The 15547-nt window shown below is 40.7% G+C and overlaps 1 protein-coding gene across 3 annotated transcripts in view; it reads left to right on the top strand.

The window, feature by feature from the left end:
* Positions 1-15547, top strand: part of zeb1b (zinc finger E-box binding homeobox 1b) — an 80343-nt gene that overhangs the window by 40392 nt on the left and 24404 nt on the right. Inside the window, exon 1 of one of the 3 annotated variants that reach the window (XM_037544169.1) lies at positions 5353-5446. The exons of the other annotated variants lie outside the window; for them this stretch is intronic. The gene's annotated coding sequence lies outside the window, so the exon portion shown is untranslated. Of the gene's footprint in view, positions 1-5352; positions 5447-15547 lie in introns of those variants that run through there. 3 annotated transcript variants of the gene reach the window in all.

Raw genomic sequence — 15547 nt, forward strand, 5'->3', positions numbered from 1 at the left:
GTGTGTTCTTCAATTCAACACTAAAACAACTACATTTTAGTAGAAGTTATGATTGTAGTATACTGTCATCTTGAACTTGGTCATGAAACTGTAATTACTGTAGTTATAAAGAACGGAATTGTGAATCTCATTAACTTTACTGTTTGAGAACACTTAGCTTGACTTCCTCTCTGAAGTTATCACCTGCTGTATGAGACACGATTTTACTTGTGTTTTTTACAGAGGCATGAAGCTGTTTTGTCTGAAACCTGTGGTCTGAGAATGGACTAAAATATACACGTACCATAGAGGCAGCATTCTGTACAGGCGTGACACCTGTCTGCAGTGCTGAGCGCGTTCAACCAGCACGGCTCAGCAGCCGCTTTTCTATATCATCAATGCTAGGTGTGATAAATGCGGTGTTAATTAGGGACATCACGTCACCCTACATATTTGCCAGTAAATGAGTTTGTACTGTTACCGGGGGCTGTTAATGTGGTTAACCGTCACCAGGCACAGGACACCAAACATACTGACACATACACCTCTGTGCTTACGTTTATGTTTGCACTCATAAACCCACAGAACTCTCCATATCATGACAGCTCAGTTGCGGTGTGTTCGTGCGCATGTTTGTGTGAGTGAGATAGAGAGATTATAATGCTTGAGCTGAAGCCCTAAGAAGCATTGGGAATGTCCAAATGAAAGTGTGCAACGAGCACACGGCATGATGTGTATTGAAAAATACATTCTGTGGTGGGCTGCTCTGTGAAGAATGAAAATAAGTTGACGTCTGTGTTTCCATCCGCTAAAGCGAGACCCAACAGGACTTCACTCTGCTTCACTTCTGTTTTCCTTTCTTTGTCTGAGTCAGCTCACCTGACGTGGTACTGGGGAAATGCCCTGCAAGCACACACACTCACACGGTCTCAGTGTGAGTAACCCTGCCTTCTTAGTCAACCTGTAACCCACAGCACTTGTTTGTGTGTATATGTGTGTGTGTTTGTGTGTTTGAGCAGCAGTAATTGTATTGGTCTCAGACTGTGTGTGTGTGTGTGTCTATGTGAGTAGTGCTCATTGGTTTGGATGGGTCAGACAGTTTCATGTCTAGACTGGACAGGCCTGCTGATTTACTCACTCGTTTATTGACCATTTTTGCCTTCAGTAATGGGCAGGAGTTTCCGCTTAAACTGAAACGTGTACTGTGGCATAGGTATGCATAACACATGCAGGTTTACGTAACTGGATAAAGAAGGAGAGCTATAAATAGAATGCTTGTTTTGTGTTCATAAGGAGAAGGAGAGAAGGAAAGAGAGAAAGAAAGTAAGACTCTAGTCTGTCTCTATTTGACATGATGGAATAGAGGTGAGAGAAAGAGAAGGAATCTATATCTAGTCTTGTTTTGGAGTATTAGTATGTGTGTGTGTGTGTGGAAAAGAATTCCCCATTTCCTGTTGTCACAGGTGTGTGTGTATGTGTGTGTTGGTGTCTGTGTATTCTCACCCATCAGCTTGGTGTTTGTGTCGTTGTCAGTTTTAATTTTAGCAGATTTACCGGAGCAGCGGGGTTTTCCCTGCTAATGCAAGGTTCAGTTACCAGCTCTACACTTTAACTCAGGTCATGGAGAAGCAGTGGTGTTCAGCCAGAGCCCTAAGATATGTCAAAAGATTTTGGCTCTTGGACTTTTATAATAAATACTAAGAGATTATGGGAATATTAGGTTCAATTTCTTTTCCTTTTTTCCCTTGTTTTTGAGTGCCACTTTGCCCTCTGGAACTGAGTTACAACATGCAGTTGTTGAAATCATCCCTGTAAAATGGTACAAGCCTCAAATAAAAGAACATTACTCCATTAAGAGGCTATTAGCAGTGCTCTATAGGTGACCCTGCCAGTCTGCGCTGACAGCAGAGGAGGGTAAAGTTCAGCAACCTCACTGCTGCGTTTTAGTTACATTTAGGGCATCATATGCTTTCAAAGAGGGGATGCAATAATTATTTATTATTGCCCACCGCTAATTCTTTGGTGATACAAAGCTGAAGTCAGCTATTCACCAGCTTCTCATTCGAATTTAAAAAACCTCAGTTTACAGGGCCATGTAGCTTTAACACTTGACCCTACCCCTGTATCTCAAGAAAAATCAGGACACCCTACCCCTAGGCGTGAACGTGCGGGGCTAAGGGCTAAGTTGTAGGGGCGAGGTAAGAACTTAGATTGGGCCTATGCAGTAAAAAATATTTTAGGGCTGTACCAGCCCTAACCATATGGCTGTACCATAACCCTATCCTACCAAGCTTCTCACTGGTGATCTGAGAATTTGGTGATGGCCTTTATTTAAACTTGTTTTAAACTTGTTTAAATATGCCACCAGAGGAGTTACACACGCTCACATAGGCCAGAGTGTGTTACTGTGTTTCTATCACAAATATGCAAGAGGCTTTCTTTATTGCTGGATGCCTAAAATGTTTCCTAGTTCAAGTATTTTCCAATATTTGAAATGTTATACATGATTTGTTACTGTTCAAATCATGTTCTGTTTTTTTTGGTCAATGACTAGATAACTTCAGTAATACCATAATCAATAGTCACCAGTCTAAAGAAGAAATGTGGAACTGTGTTGATGTGGGTCTTCCAGCAAAATTTTCCTGGAACAGAAGCAAAAGGGAGAGTAAACTTTATGTAAGGAAATTCACAAATAGAAAGAGTGTGAGAGTGAGAGAGAGAGAGAGAGAGAGAGAGAGAGAGAGAGAAGTGGTAGTGAAACTGAGTGATGGGATTGTCCAGCTTAGTCAAGCATGTCTACAGGTACTGCACTGACAAGGAGGCACAACAGATGTTTCCTCACTTTACCTTCAGAACAGCCACACACACCCACACACATGCAGCGTGGGCAGACAGAGAACAGCCGTCAGTGTTCTGATAAAGTAATGGCTGTTGTAACATACCGCTCATACCTCAGAGCAGGGGCGAATACACTCCCGTGGGTCTTGCTTCATGTTTGTCATCTGCACCATGGATTTCTCACTGTCTGTGTGACGGGTTGGTGAGTTTGTGTCTGTGCGTGTGTGTGTGTGTGTGTGGTGTTCTGCCCGGGAATGGGACTGGTCTCACCTCATACGTAAACACACCAAGCTCAGCACTGCTGCTCCTGGCTCTGTTATCATAGCGCAGGTATGACCACTCTCTCTGGCCTTATTTAGAAGAGCCCAGTGGAGCCGAGCAAGATTAGCTCAAAATACACACAACCCCATGCAGACACACATGCACACACACACACACACACACACACACACACACACACACACACATACACACACACACACACACACACATGTCAGCATGTACACACTCTGACCAATATTCCCTTTTCCCTTTTTACATATTACTGTTTGTATCTGTACTGAGTGGAAAATGTCTTGCAGTGTGTGTGTGAGTGTGTGTGTGTGTGTGTGTGTGTGTGTGTGTGGTGTGCACGTTAGTGAGGAGGAGAAGGAGCGACCTGCCGAGACTAATTAGCTTCTCGGCTTTAGCTGGAAAATTATGCACATGAGAAGTGACACTATTAGCAAGGACAAGAGCCCCTCTGACACCAGCGAGAGAGCGAGCAAGAGAGGGAGTGAGAAAGAGGAGGATGTCTGTTTTGTGGTATTTGCAGTGGCTCTGAATGAAATTGTCTTTATATTCTAAATTAGCTCTTCTAACATAGCATCAGGTCTAAAACAGCCTTATTTATTAAAGCCATCAAAAGAAGCTGAAAGCGAGAGAGAAAGAGATCAAGTGGTTTCTTTTAAGATATTTGCAATAATTAATCATCAAATCATCTATATTTTTCTTGTCATGTGTTCAGTTTAGGGATGCACCAATATGGGAATTTCTCCAAAGCCAGTATCTTTCATGTTGATGCCGATATTGAATATTTTTCATGTACATATCTGACGATGCTGATACACTAACATTTATTTGTGAGTTATGAGGGAGGAATGATTCTGTGTTCTGGGCGGCTTCTGCCTGGAGCCATGAGGACTGAAGAACAGGGAGACTGTAGGGACTGTAAGTACTTTGTACGGGAAAAGGATGCAAATTTATAAGACCTTAAATTGGAAGGAGGAGGGGTTTTGGGCATGTTCCTCCCCTCAAACGTCAGTTATTTCACTGGGCCTACATTTTCCTTATCATGGAAAACATTTTGTCTCACTTTTTTAAATATATGAGTTTGATGTAGTATGTAAACATTGTAAGTTTCAATGTGGACCGTTAACTCGCCAGTCGATATAGTTGATATATGGAAATTAAGCTGCAAAACAGCCCATTTTCAATTCGTGGTTTTTGTGATGTCACAGACATATCTGCCTACAGCAGTGTAGCCCCATTCATGGCGAAGCCATAAGGAGTGTTTCAGTCCAGGCTGCTTTTTCAATAAGGAACAATACAGGGGAGCCCATCAGAGCAGAGCTTATATGCGTACATCAGTCTTAAAGGCACAGTATGAAAAGCAGCCTGTTTAATTCCAAGGCATAAAGAGAGACTGTAAAAACTAATTTTGACTGTTTTTGCAACATAAAACCACACAAATGTCATAAGTGGACCTGAATGAAAAAGTATATCTTTAAGGAAAGAATACAAGACAACTTAAACAGGCTTTTACTGTAAATATTCCAGTGTCACGCCTTAGACAGGCCTCACTTCTTCACTTAGCCAAAGGAGCATAACCCATTTGTTTGTGGTTATAAATGAGAGTGGTGAAGTGAGTGGCTGTTAAATACAACACACAGCAGGTTACTGAGACTAGTCCTCCATTATATGCACCACTGCACTAGTTTGTGTCTCCTGGGAATAAAGAGCCCCCTACAGGCCGGAGCACGCTCTGCAGTGGACTTTTTGCAGTCTGTGTATGGTCAGTTGTACAGATATGAAGTATAAGCATTATGAACAGATGTTTCTCTGAAACACCCAAGCGTTCTGCTCAAATACGTAACACGGAGGTGTGTGTGGTATCTGGCTTTTGTTTGATGTGATGGCTCCATCTTCGTGTGGTTAGCATGTGTGTGAGAGAAAGAGAAAAAAAGAATGCTGGGTGGGGATGTGGTTAAGGCTGCAATTGTGTTTGTGTGTGCGTATGAAAGGAATGCTGAAGTAGGTATGCCTATGCGGTGTAGACTAAGCGACGTCCAGAAGGTTTTGTTGTGTTTTTCTTCTCTTTTCTGCGGTGTCTTTATGACTGGAGCCGAATGGAGATGAAATGCACGGCTGTGTATGCGCTTGCGTGTGTCGGGTGCAGCGTTTGTTTATATCTGGAGTGAAGGGTGTAGCTCCGTTCCTACCCCTGCTGCTACTGTGTGCATTGTTATTATTACTTGAACAATGCATCAGGCTTCAGGTCAGATACACAGTGCAGAGGTATGGATGGTGCTAGAGATTGCTCAAATAAGCACTAATGAATTTTGAAGACGTCTAGAAGCGTTCCTGCAAGGTAATACATTGTCTTTAGTAGTAACCACTAGTAGGCCTGTCACAGTTATTATATAATCATCCGATCGTAGTTATTTAAGCTGACTGCAGTTATTTTCCACAATTGTAAGCTTTCACAATCATATACTGACCAAATACATTTACTGAGACACATCATGGGTTTTACAGAAAACAGTAGAAGTTGTAACGTGTGGCACCATGCAGGACTGTTTGCTTATTTATTAGCTGTGTAACTAATTCTGATGTTGTTAGCATGTATGCTTCTTACATATAAACACTCAAAAGATGCATGTAAGCTTTATTGAATTTACATGATTTGGTGTGTGTGCCTGCAACAGTGTAGGATGTCAGTTATTGTCAGTACAAACTAGTATAAACTGCTAAAAAAAGAGAAGTTAGACACAACAGCTAATCAGCCGGTTTGGTTGTTAATCTCTACCTAAAGTAAAAAAAACTGATGGGCTTGTCCACTAGGCGTGTAAAAGAGCATAGCGTATTGAGATGCGTCAGTCTGACTATGCCGAATCAACTGCATCGATTTTGGAATGTTAGAATTGACTATCATTTTTAATTACAGGAGACTCGTTAGTTTAAGGTCCCTTATGTCAATATGTCATTTACTTTATAAATCTAGCAAAAAACTAGTACTTTATACTGTACTTTGTACTTTAAGTGCCTTTAGAAATAAGTCATTTAGTGCTTATTCATGTGTTATGAATTCCCCGTGTAGGCAGCCTTCAAATAAACTGTTGCTCAATAAAGTATGTGATATTTTTGCGAACATTGAAGCTATTTTAAATTGTAAAATAATAATAATAATAATAACAATAAAAGCATTGCGTCATGATTTTGCTCCAGTATGTAATTCTGAATGACACCAAAAGAATCAGATCTAATTAAGTGATGATGGGCTTTGAGATATCATGATGTTCTCAGTCACTTCCCAACGATTTGTAATTAAATCAAACTGCTTTGAGGTCAGATTTACACCTCGAGAAACTACAACAACGCTGAAACCTGCACCCAGGAGTTGCGTCCTGTTTAAATGACAAAGATCAAATCACTGCCACCCATAAGACAACCTTGCCTTTGGCCTGTAATCAGACCGTTTTGAGATTTTTTTGCCAAATTCACTCAGATTAGTGGCTGTGCTGTGTTGCTGTGCAGCTTTGTAGAGTCTGTGGTAATGAAGGTAGGAAAAGCTGACACACTGAGTTGTCGCCATGACAGAGCCACTCTGGGAAAGTGTTATGATTGGACATTCCTGGCATAGCTACACTCCCCAGGGCAGGACGAACGTGCTGCGAGAAGCCTCGACCCTCAACCGCTGACCCAACAGAAAAAAAGTTTAACCATCACTCTCACGCTGTAGACATATCTCTTAAACAAACACCCCTTGACATTAAAATGAGCCCAAAACACAACAAGGCTTGTAATGAAAACACTATTATGGTGCATTATGGTCTTCCAGAGCCTGCGTGCTGTGTGTTTTCTGAACACTGCTGCAGGTAGAGCTGCAGGTAAACCGCCACGTCTGCTGAGCGGTGAAAAAGCAAAGCTGCACACTCCGGGAGGCAAACCTGTTCGTCACACCGAAATAGAAATCCCTCTGCAATTTAACACACTTGTATCTCCCCTTGAGATACGTCCATCACCATTAAAACGCACGAACAGAATTCAAAGGGTTGTATTGACTCTTTTTTAGAATCAAACATACTGATTAATTTGCACTGCGGGTGCTGGTAGCCATGCTTATGGAGAACTGTGGGGTTCTGGTCAGGGCTGTATGCTTATAGACACACTAATATGTATAAGAGTGCTGATAAAGGGTCAGATTTCCCTCTCATACCTTTATAATTATAATCATAATTACATTATCTTTTCATTTCATGGTTAAAATGTGCTCTGCCCATCAAAAGTTTGGGGACAAAATGTTTCAAAAATGTTTCATTTCTGTTTCTTTGCTGAACTGCCAAACTAAGGGAACAATTGATAAGAAGGACCACCTTGCGAATAATGCCAAAACCCACACATTTAATCCCTTGTTGTGATATCAGCACTCAAATCTTTAAGTTGTTCAAAGCACCTATTGACCAAAAGTTTGAGTATATGCTTTTAACCCCTTACATGGCCTGCTAGTGGGCCCAAAGTTTTATTACACACTTCTAAAAACTAAGAATAGCCCAAACGTTTTTCATTGCCATCTCTGTAGTTACCAAATAATAAGCCTTAATGTGTAATAAGCCGGGGGATTTTAAGGGGTTAAATGTAGTTTGGGCTGTCCATGATTAAGGCAAGACCTGCTTGCTTTTACTGGAAGTATTAGAGTTAATTCAATCATTTAATTGAATTAATTTAATAATCAAACTCAGTGTAATTTTCAACTGTTAGTAAAGTTGTAGTAAAGAACTCTTGTCGAAACAGTTACCAATTTAAGTGATTCACATCAGGGAACCATACCTGATAATGCTTTTCCAGAGAGGGATGCTAACTCCTGCTAAGAGATGCTTCATATGTATGAGATCTCATCTGACTTTAAGGCGTTCTCAGAACAAGTCATTCAGCTTACCTGCTTACAGCTGAGTGGCTCATGTGCAACGACAGTTGTTGAGTTGCATGCTTTCCTCCCTTAAGAGCTTGATGGATAGAAACGATGGCCCACGTTTGCCTAAAACTGCTAAAACAAGTAATGCACAATAACCTACAAAGCAAACTGACAAGGAGACAGGGGTTTCTTTCCTATACTGTGTATTCAGACCATAACATTTCTTTTTTTTGTTTTTGTACAGTGGTGTTGAGGTCTTCAAACATATTGATATCCTCTTGGCAACAAAAGCTCACAGGAAATTCACAGCCCAACTTAATGCCAAATCAATACCTCTTGTCTGTTTTTCTCTAGTGTGTTTTATCTTGAGGAAAAAATTTAGACGAATCAATTCAATGTCGTAATATCGGCCCTTGTGGTATTATAATTAGCAGATGAGTACCTTGGTCTAGACTGTTTTTTTTTGGTAATCTAGAAGTGCTGGACGATCTTTAGGATTATGCAGGTCCCAGGTTGGGTGGCATTTATCGGTGGGCTGCGGCAGGTGTCGGCCCGCGGGCCTGAGGCTTTAATGGGCACCTGAAATGCAGAGACTCATGTTGGCTTTCAGTAGGAGCTTCAGAGAAGTAGGGTGGAGACCTTCTGGGAACATACTGCATCACACGCATAAAGAGGGAAAAAGAGGGAGCAAGGCCAGTGTACATTCTGTTGAGCAGTTCTGCTTATAGAAGCACCATTTCTATAGACAACTTACTGCAATGGGGATGGAGTTTGGTAATGATGGTATATGGTATACATTTGTACCAGTCTTATACTCACTAATGTTCCACTGTTACGTTGGCATCCCTGCTGTTCTGGAAATGGTGAGCCATTCAAATAGTATGTTGTCAGCAGTGGTTTTTTGGTAGTCCCTTTATTGATCGATGGGGTAGATTGGAGCTGATGGACCACAGTGTGTAAAATTGCAACTGTATGGTATGAAGCTGATAAAATGGCCAGTAAGGGTTGGTACAAGGTAGGTGTAACTAATAAACTGGCAACTCAGTGTTTCTCAAACTTTCAATCACACAGTGTCCTCTGTTACCACTATGGTCTTTCTACTGGGATTCTAATGGGATTCTACTTGTTTTAGATGTACCTTTCAAACAGGTAGGCACTGTGCCTAAAGGGCTACTCCTAGATGGACAGTCACATCTACACTATTTTGGAAAAAACAACTGCAGTTATGTGCTCTGTTGTGTTTGCTGAGGTTCTGTTGTGACTTCTCATTTCATACCGGTAATTAGTGCGGTGCTTAATGACCCCAGTTTTCCATTGGGTCTCTGTAGCGGTCTCTGTGTTTGTCGCCAAACTAATGTTCTCTGCTTATTGAGTGTTTGTTTAGTCACTTTTCCTGCATGCAGCTCCCGCAGGCAGTAATGAAATCTCTCAGGTGTGACAGTGGAACAGGGCTTGTGATGGTTTGTCACGGATCACTCCCATCCAGCCCACTCTGCACAGCCCTGTGGGTGTTTCTGTCCTATTGACATGGGCTCTTTTTTGCTTCCCTTGACTGCATTGCCTGATGGGATGTGTAGTTTAAACTGATGTTTGAAGTTGACAAGAAGTATAGGGTGAGTTCAGCAAAACATCAGATATATTAGGATAAATACATGTCATGCTGCTTTGCTGAAGTGGCAGGAGCCAATCAAATGTAACTATCATGAATAATTACCACAAGAGTGCTTTTCACTCCGCACATAGTAACTGACCTGACAAACCAGAATGTATAAGAGGAGAAATCAAAAAGAACTTCTCTTGTCATTTTTAGAAAGATGAAAAAATATATTAAATCTGACAAACTGAAATTGTAAGTACTGTGCCACTTTTTAAAGGCGTAGTATATCATGATATTTGTGTGCAAAGGCACCTGGTGGTGTCCTGTTGAAGCCTTTGTGTGGTGTGGTGTAGAGAAGCCCACACGAAACAAGTGCAGATTCTTTTTTATTTAGGTCAACATGCTTTATATAAATGAGCTATTGTGTGGAATTATGTTGCATGAAGATTGAGTTTAACAAAACCAAGCATTATGCCAATTTTATAAAGGAAGGGGAATGGTTGAAGTCAATGAAGAGAGGACAGAATGAGTATGCAAGAATAAAGAGAGCAGACTGAGTCAGGGAGGAAACCTGACTCAATCTGAACTTCCTTGGAGAACAGGAAAGAGCTGAAGTCCACCCTTGGAAACATCTTGTTTTCAAAAGTATTAAGCCAGTTCAGTTCATGATTGTTATTCATTCAGCCAAATTTGATTAGTTTTGTTGCTCTACAGAGGAAGCACTGCCAGTGAGCTGTCTCACATAAGTGTCCTGTAATCTTAAAGTACTGTCCCCCTTTACCTGAAAAAGCAGTTGAAGTAACCTGAGTACAATAGTAGATATAGTATCCAAATAAAACCTATAGTCAGTAGAGTTTTCACCCTTTTATATTTAGGAGAACTCAGAAAGAAGCCCGTTCACTCTACATCATCAGAAGGTATGTGGCAGCTCTTGTGGAGGTGTGAGCTAGTCAGACTGCAGGAATGCAGGAGGCTTCTTGGTTAAGATTAGTAGCTCTGAGTAACTGAAGTATGAAAAATGGTAAAGGCTTTTAGTTCCAGCTTACACTGAACCTATGCATGATTCAGAAGAGGGCTGCGCAATATTGTTATCTAATAGCTGTCATGATATTAGCCTTCACAATACTGATATTACAGTAGTCTGCAGTGTGCAAATGAGCCATCTAACCAATCCCTGAATGTTTTGCTGTGTTGTGGAGCATCATGACCATTCGTGCCTGCTCTTTGATGAATCAGTGGGTTCAAATGAGCTAACAAAAGTTAATGAATCAGTTGTTTAGTAGTTTTCAAAGCGAATCACATTTGCTGTCTGGAGCAGTTTAAATGCAACATGACTTTTCCCTCATATTGTGCAGTCCTTATTCAGAATAAAAGAGAAACATACTAGAGACAGAGACGGAGGGGAAAAAAATAGAGAGGATGACGCCAAGTGTAGGGTTGGCTAGATTTGCTTACAGTACTAAAAAGAATGAGTGTACAGGGTAGAGAGGGAGAATAGGATTGAAAGGGAGAGTGTGTTAGATAGAGTGCAAGCATAAAAAAGCACAAAATCAGCTTAATGTAAATGTACGAGATCGGGCCAGCAGCAAAGAGATATGGTATGTGTATGTGTGTGTGTGTGTGTGTGTGTGTGTGTGTGTGTGTGTGTGTGTGTGTGTGTGTGTGTGTGTGTGTGTGTGTGTGTGTGAGAGATATTCAGCTCTGTAGCCAAGCCCTGTGCTGACTTTGCGCCTCTCAGAGGAAAATTGATTTGGCCAGGCCAGGGAGAGAGGTACTTAGACGAGTGGAAAAGAGAGATGAGATAGAGGGGGCTGGGCCGGACAGAGTGTGTGGGTAAAGAAGATGGAGGTACTTTGGCACACCTTCAGCGTTCTAGCTGCCTGTTTGGGGGAACCCACGCACCTGCACGCATTCACAGCTTTAAATACGTCTGAAATTTTTACCTGAACCTGAATGTAGTTCGAGAACAGTCTGTCCAAGTCTGACCTGACTGATCTGAGCCTGAACACCACCAACCAGAGACAAGAGAGGCACAATAATCTCAGAATCATATCACTATTGGTAGATATTAAAAAATGGCATTAAGAAATTTAGATTTGATCAATATGTCAAAGTAACTATTTATTGTACGTCAAGAGATTGTTTATGTGAGGCTGGGCTGCTAAACTAAAATATCAACATTTTACTGCGTTCGTAACCACAGAAAAAAATGATAATTTTTTTATCCAAATTGCTATATTTAATACATGTTTATGTGTTGGCATTAGCAAATATATACATGACAGTGATCAAATATGAGCATTAAGGCATAATTTCTATATTGTGCATTGATGCACAAAAACATTCACATATCTAATATTACAGTTCAATTCCACTTTAGCAATTCATCAGTGAATCAGGGGCATCCAAAAAATTTGCTGTTTATTATGTGTGGAAGAAGCTACATAATGTGCTGTTTTCTGCTGGACATGTGGACCTAACTGCCAACAACAGTGACTCCAGCGTTCCAGATGAAAAAATATTTAAAGTGCAGAGAAAGAATCAAAATAGGGAGAAAAAATCGAATGCAGGGGCAAACGCAGGCCACAATCCTTTAAAGGTTGGAGACAGACTCTGAGAAACCTGAACATAAAATTTGAGCCTGACGCGAGCTCCACAAATATTTGAGAAACCCAGTGAAGCCTTATGAACAGTGAGGTCCTGTCAGGTTCAGGCAAATATTTCAAGTTCTAATTCACACCTCTCATATTATCACAAACACTTTCACTTAAAATTTCCACTGCGTGTGCTTTTATATGCACTGATTCAGAGAAACCCCTTGCCAGACTTTGTAAGAGGGAAATATTTAATTTTATAGTAACACTGTTACGTCCCTCTTCTTTAACACACTGGAGGAGCTCAGGAGGGTGTGAGGAACTGTTTTCATTGTAAGTGCATTATCAGGGTTCACCCACTCACTTATCTTAAAGCTCTGCTATCACAGACTCGCACACATGCAGTGCGCTATAGACAGGCCTACGTACTCTCCTTCCTGCAGGCAGTGTGTCTGAACATCCACGTTCACACTCATTTTCTTTACTATAGTCTTCTGTTGGGTCTGTTAACGGGAATTGGGAGCCTTTCCAAGGTAGTAAAGATGTGGGTGCTGCAAACATCTCCATATTGCTTTACACCCAGAAGGACCTGTAGGCTACATAATATGAATCTAAAAATCCCAGCATTTTTTTAGCTTTTTTCAGAGCTATCAGGTAGTCGTGCAGGCTAAAGCTTATTTTCAGGGGGGGAAATACTGAGAAAAAACTGTATATCACAGTATTTTGTTTTGGGCTGGAAAAGACAAAATACACCACAATATATCACGTTTAGAAAAGGTTGTAAAAGTACGAGGAAAAAGAAAATAAACTAAGTAAATAAAATAAACAAAAAACTATATATTATTTATTTTATAAAAATAAAATACATTTTAAAAACTAAATAAAATAAGATGATGGCATTGTGAGGTGACATGCAGTCAACTACATATATGTACATGTTTACGCCATTACACTGATTGTTGTTGTTTACAGGCTGTAAAGCTTTGATGGTAATGATGCTTATTATCTGTATAATTGCAATAAATTATGTCATTGTCATCCAAATTTAGTTACAAAGTACCATGTATGAGCATTTTGCAGCTATACCTCTAAGGATGAATTTTCTGTGATGGTTATGTAATTACAACACAGTTACCAGCTTGGTTAGCTCCTGATATTGCTTTATAATTTATAATAACAGTATTCTGCACAGATGGCACGATAACCTATTGATCATCTATTGGTTAAACCATTCAATGTTAACATCCATTGGTCCTCTGCATTTGTTTGGCTGGAAACTAGAATATTGCCAGACTGATAGAATGTATCTGTGTTATTACTCAGGTGATCTGTTTGTAAAGCCTCTGATTAAGTAAACATTTTCTATTGTATTCATCTTTAAACTTCCAATAGATTCGAATTATTGTACAAAGGGAATATTTGAATACAGGCAAAGCAATAGAAACGTGTGGCATGTGAAAGAGATAAAAAAATGATCATTTGCATGATATCACACTTAAATTAGTGCAAAGTTTGATGACGTCAGTTAGCAGCTGATCAAAATATGTCTATTCAGGCATATCGTGGCTGAAGTGATAACATATCATCATATTGCCCATCACTGTTTTCCCACCTTGGTTTCATTTAAGTTTACCCCAGTAGGCAAGCAGAGGACATTCCAGGATATCATTTACTTCATATTTAAGGTTATGTCTCCTCCGCCCCACCTCTCTCTCTCTCTCTCTCTCTCTCTCTCTCTCTCTCTCACTCTGCTGACGCTGGCTAAGAGTCAGACTCTTTAAGCTTGATTTATACTGCCAGTATTAGTGGCTATGTTCAAGCAGCACTTACCTTAACGAATGAGAACTCGTTAGGCAAGGCTAGCGCTCCGTCATTCGCTCTGCTAATAGAATGTCACGTCACGCTGAGCCCAGCGCACTCACTCTGGCGCACACACAAACACGTGCGTGTCCACACACATTGCTAATTAAGGTCGTCTGGCTGGCTACAGAAAAATCAATGCTGCTTACCCTTATCTATCGTCCCCTCAGGTGTACAGCGCAGAGATGGAGGTCACTCAATTCTCCTTTTATAGTAAAAAAAGGAAAAGAGACATTAGTGGCAGGACAGAAAAGGGGGAGATCAGATGTGTAATGATAAAGAAACCCCTGTCAGGGTTAAGGTTGTCTGGAAGTGCTATGTAGACTATTTCTTAAATGGATATTCACTAAGCTTCTAAGGTGACTTGTCAAATGTCTGTCTCACATAAACAAATGTCAAAAAATGAAATGCAGAGCTGGTCCTGACCTCCCTAGGGTCCTAAGCAAAATTCTACAGAGGGGCCTCCTACCTGACCCGTGAGCCACGTATGCCATTAGCAATTGCCACGCAGTCACACCTCACACCCCAGAGCTCTACAGTCCTCACCGGATAAACATTGTCTTGTTTTAAAATTATGTGCACATATGAGGAGTGTACCATCACACCCATATACTGGACTCGACTGACCTCCACAGTGGCTGCTGCTGCAAAGCTCAAGTGTCATTTTGTGCACACGAATATAAACACGTTTACATGCAATGCAGTTATCATTCCCAGCTTCAGTTTGTGAATACTGTTCCCTGTTGGAGTTCATCCAACATAATAACGCAGCTAGGTTACTGAGACAGACTGACCAGTAAACAGCTAGGTCAGTGAGACAGAGATGACCAGTATTAATTTGCGGGGCCCTTTGCAACATGCGTTAGCCATATAGGGCTAACCTGCTCTGACTAAGTATCATAATTGAAAGTACCTTTATATTTTTGCCATATTGCCCTCTCTTTGACAGGGTGTCTGGATCGAGGTAATAGGAGTTCAGTATGCTATTGAATTTATGTTTCTGCAAAATCCTTTTAGCCTTTACACAGTAACATCTGCAAACAGCAGTAGGCTTTGTATTAGAGCTATGTTAAACTGGGTGTCAGTCTTTGATGACAGAAATATTGAAATGATGAATACAAATCCTGTGACTTTTTCAACAATGTTTGGCACTATTTGATCCAGCTACATGCCAGAGAACCTGATTTGCCTAATTAGGCAAGAAGGGTCTGGCTGCAGACATGCACCTACAGCACCTGCAGACATGCACCTATTGATGACGTCAGGGCACGCTCTGCCACAACAGTGTTTTTGTCAGTTTTATGAGGAAAAACAGCGAACCACATACTGCTGGTCAACAAGAGCTACACTGAATATATATTCATGTTGCCATACTGATAATAAGGTCATTAAATATGGAAACTTTTACAGTAGAACCAGGACAATAAGACATGAATGTCGGGTTTATTCATAGAAAAAACAAAAAGACTACTGAAACTCATGAAAGACATGAATCGTTTAGAATTG

This window comes from Pygocentrus nattereri, chromosome 13 (assembly GCF_015220715.1).
Source record: "Pygocentrus nattereri isolate fPygNat1 chromosome 13, fPygNat1.pri, whole genome shotgun sequence".
Classification (NCBI taxonomy): domain Eukaryota; kingdom Metazoa; phylum Chordata; class Actinopteri; order Characiformes; family Serrasalmidae; genus Pygocentrus; species Pygocentrus nattereri.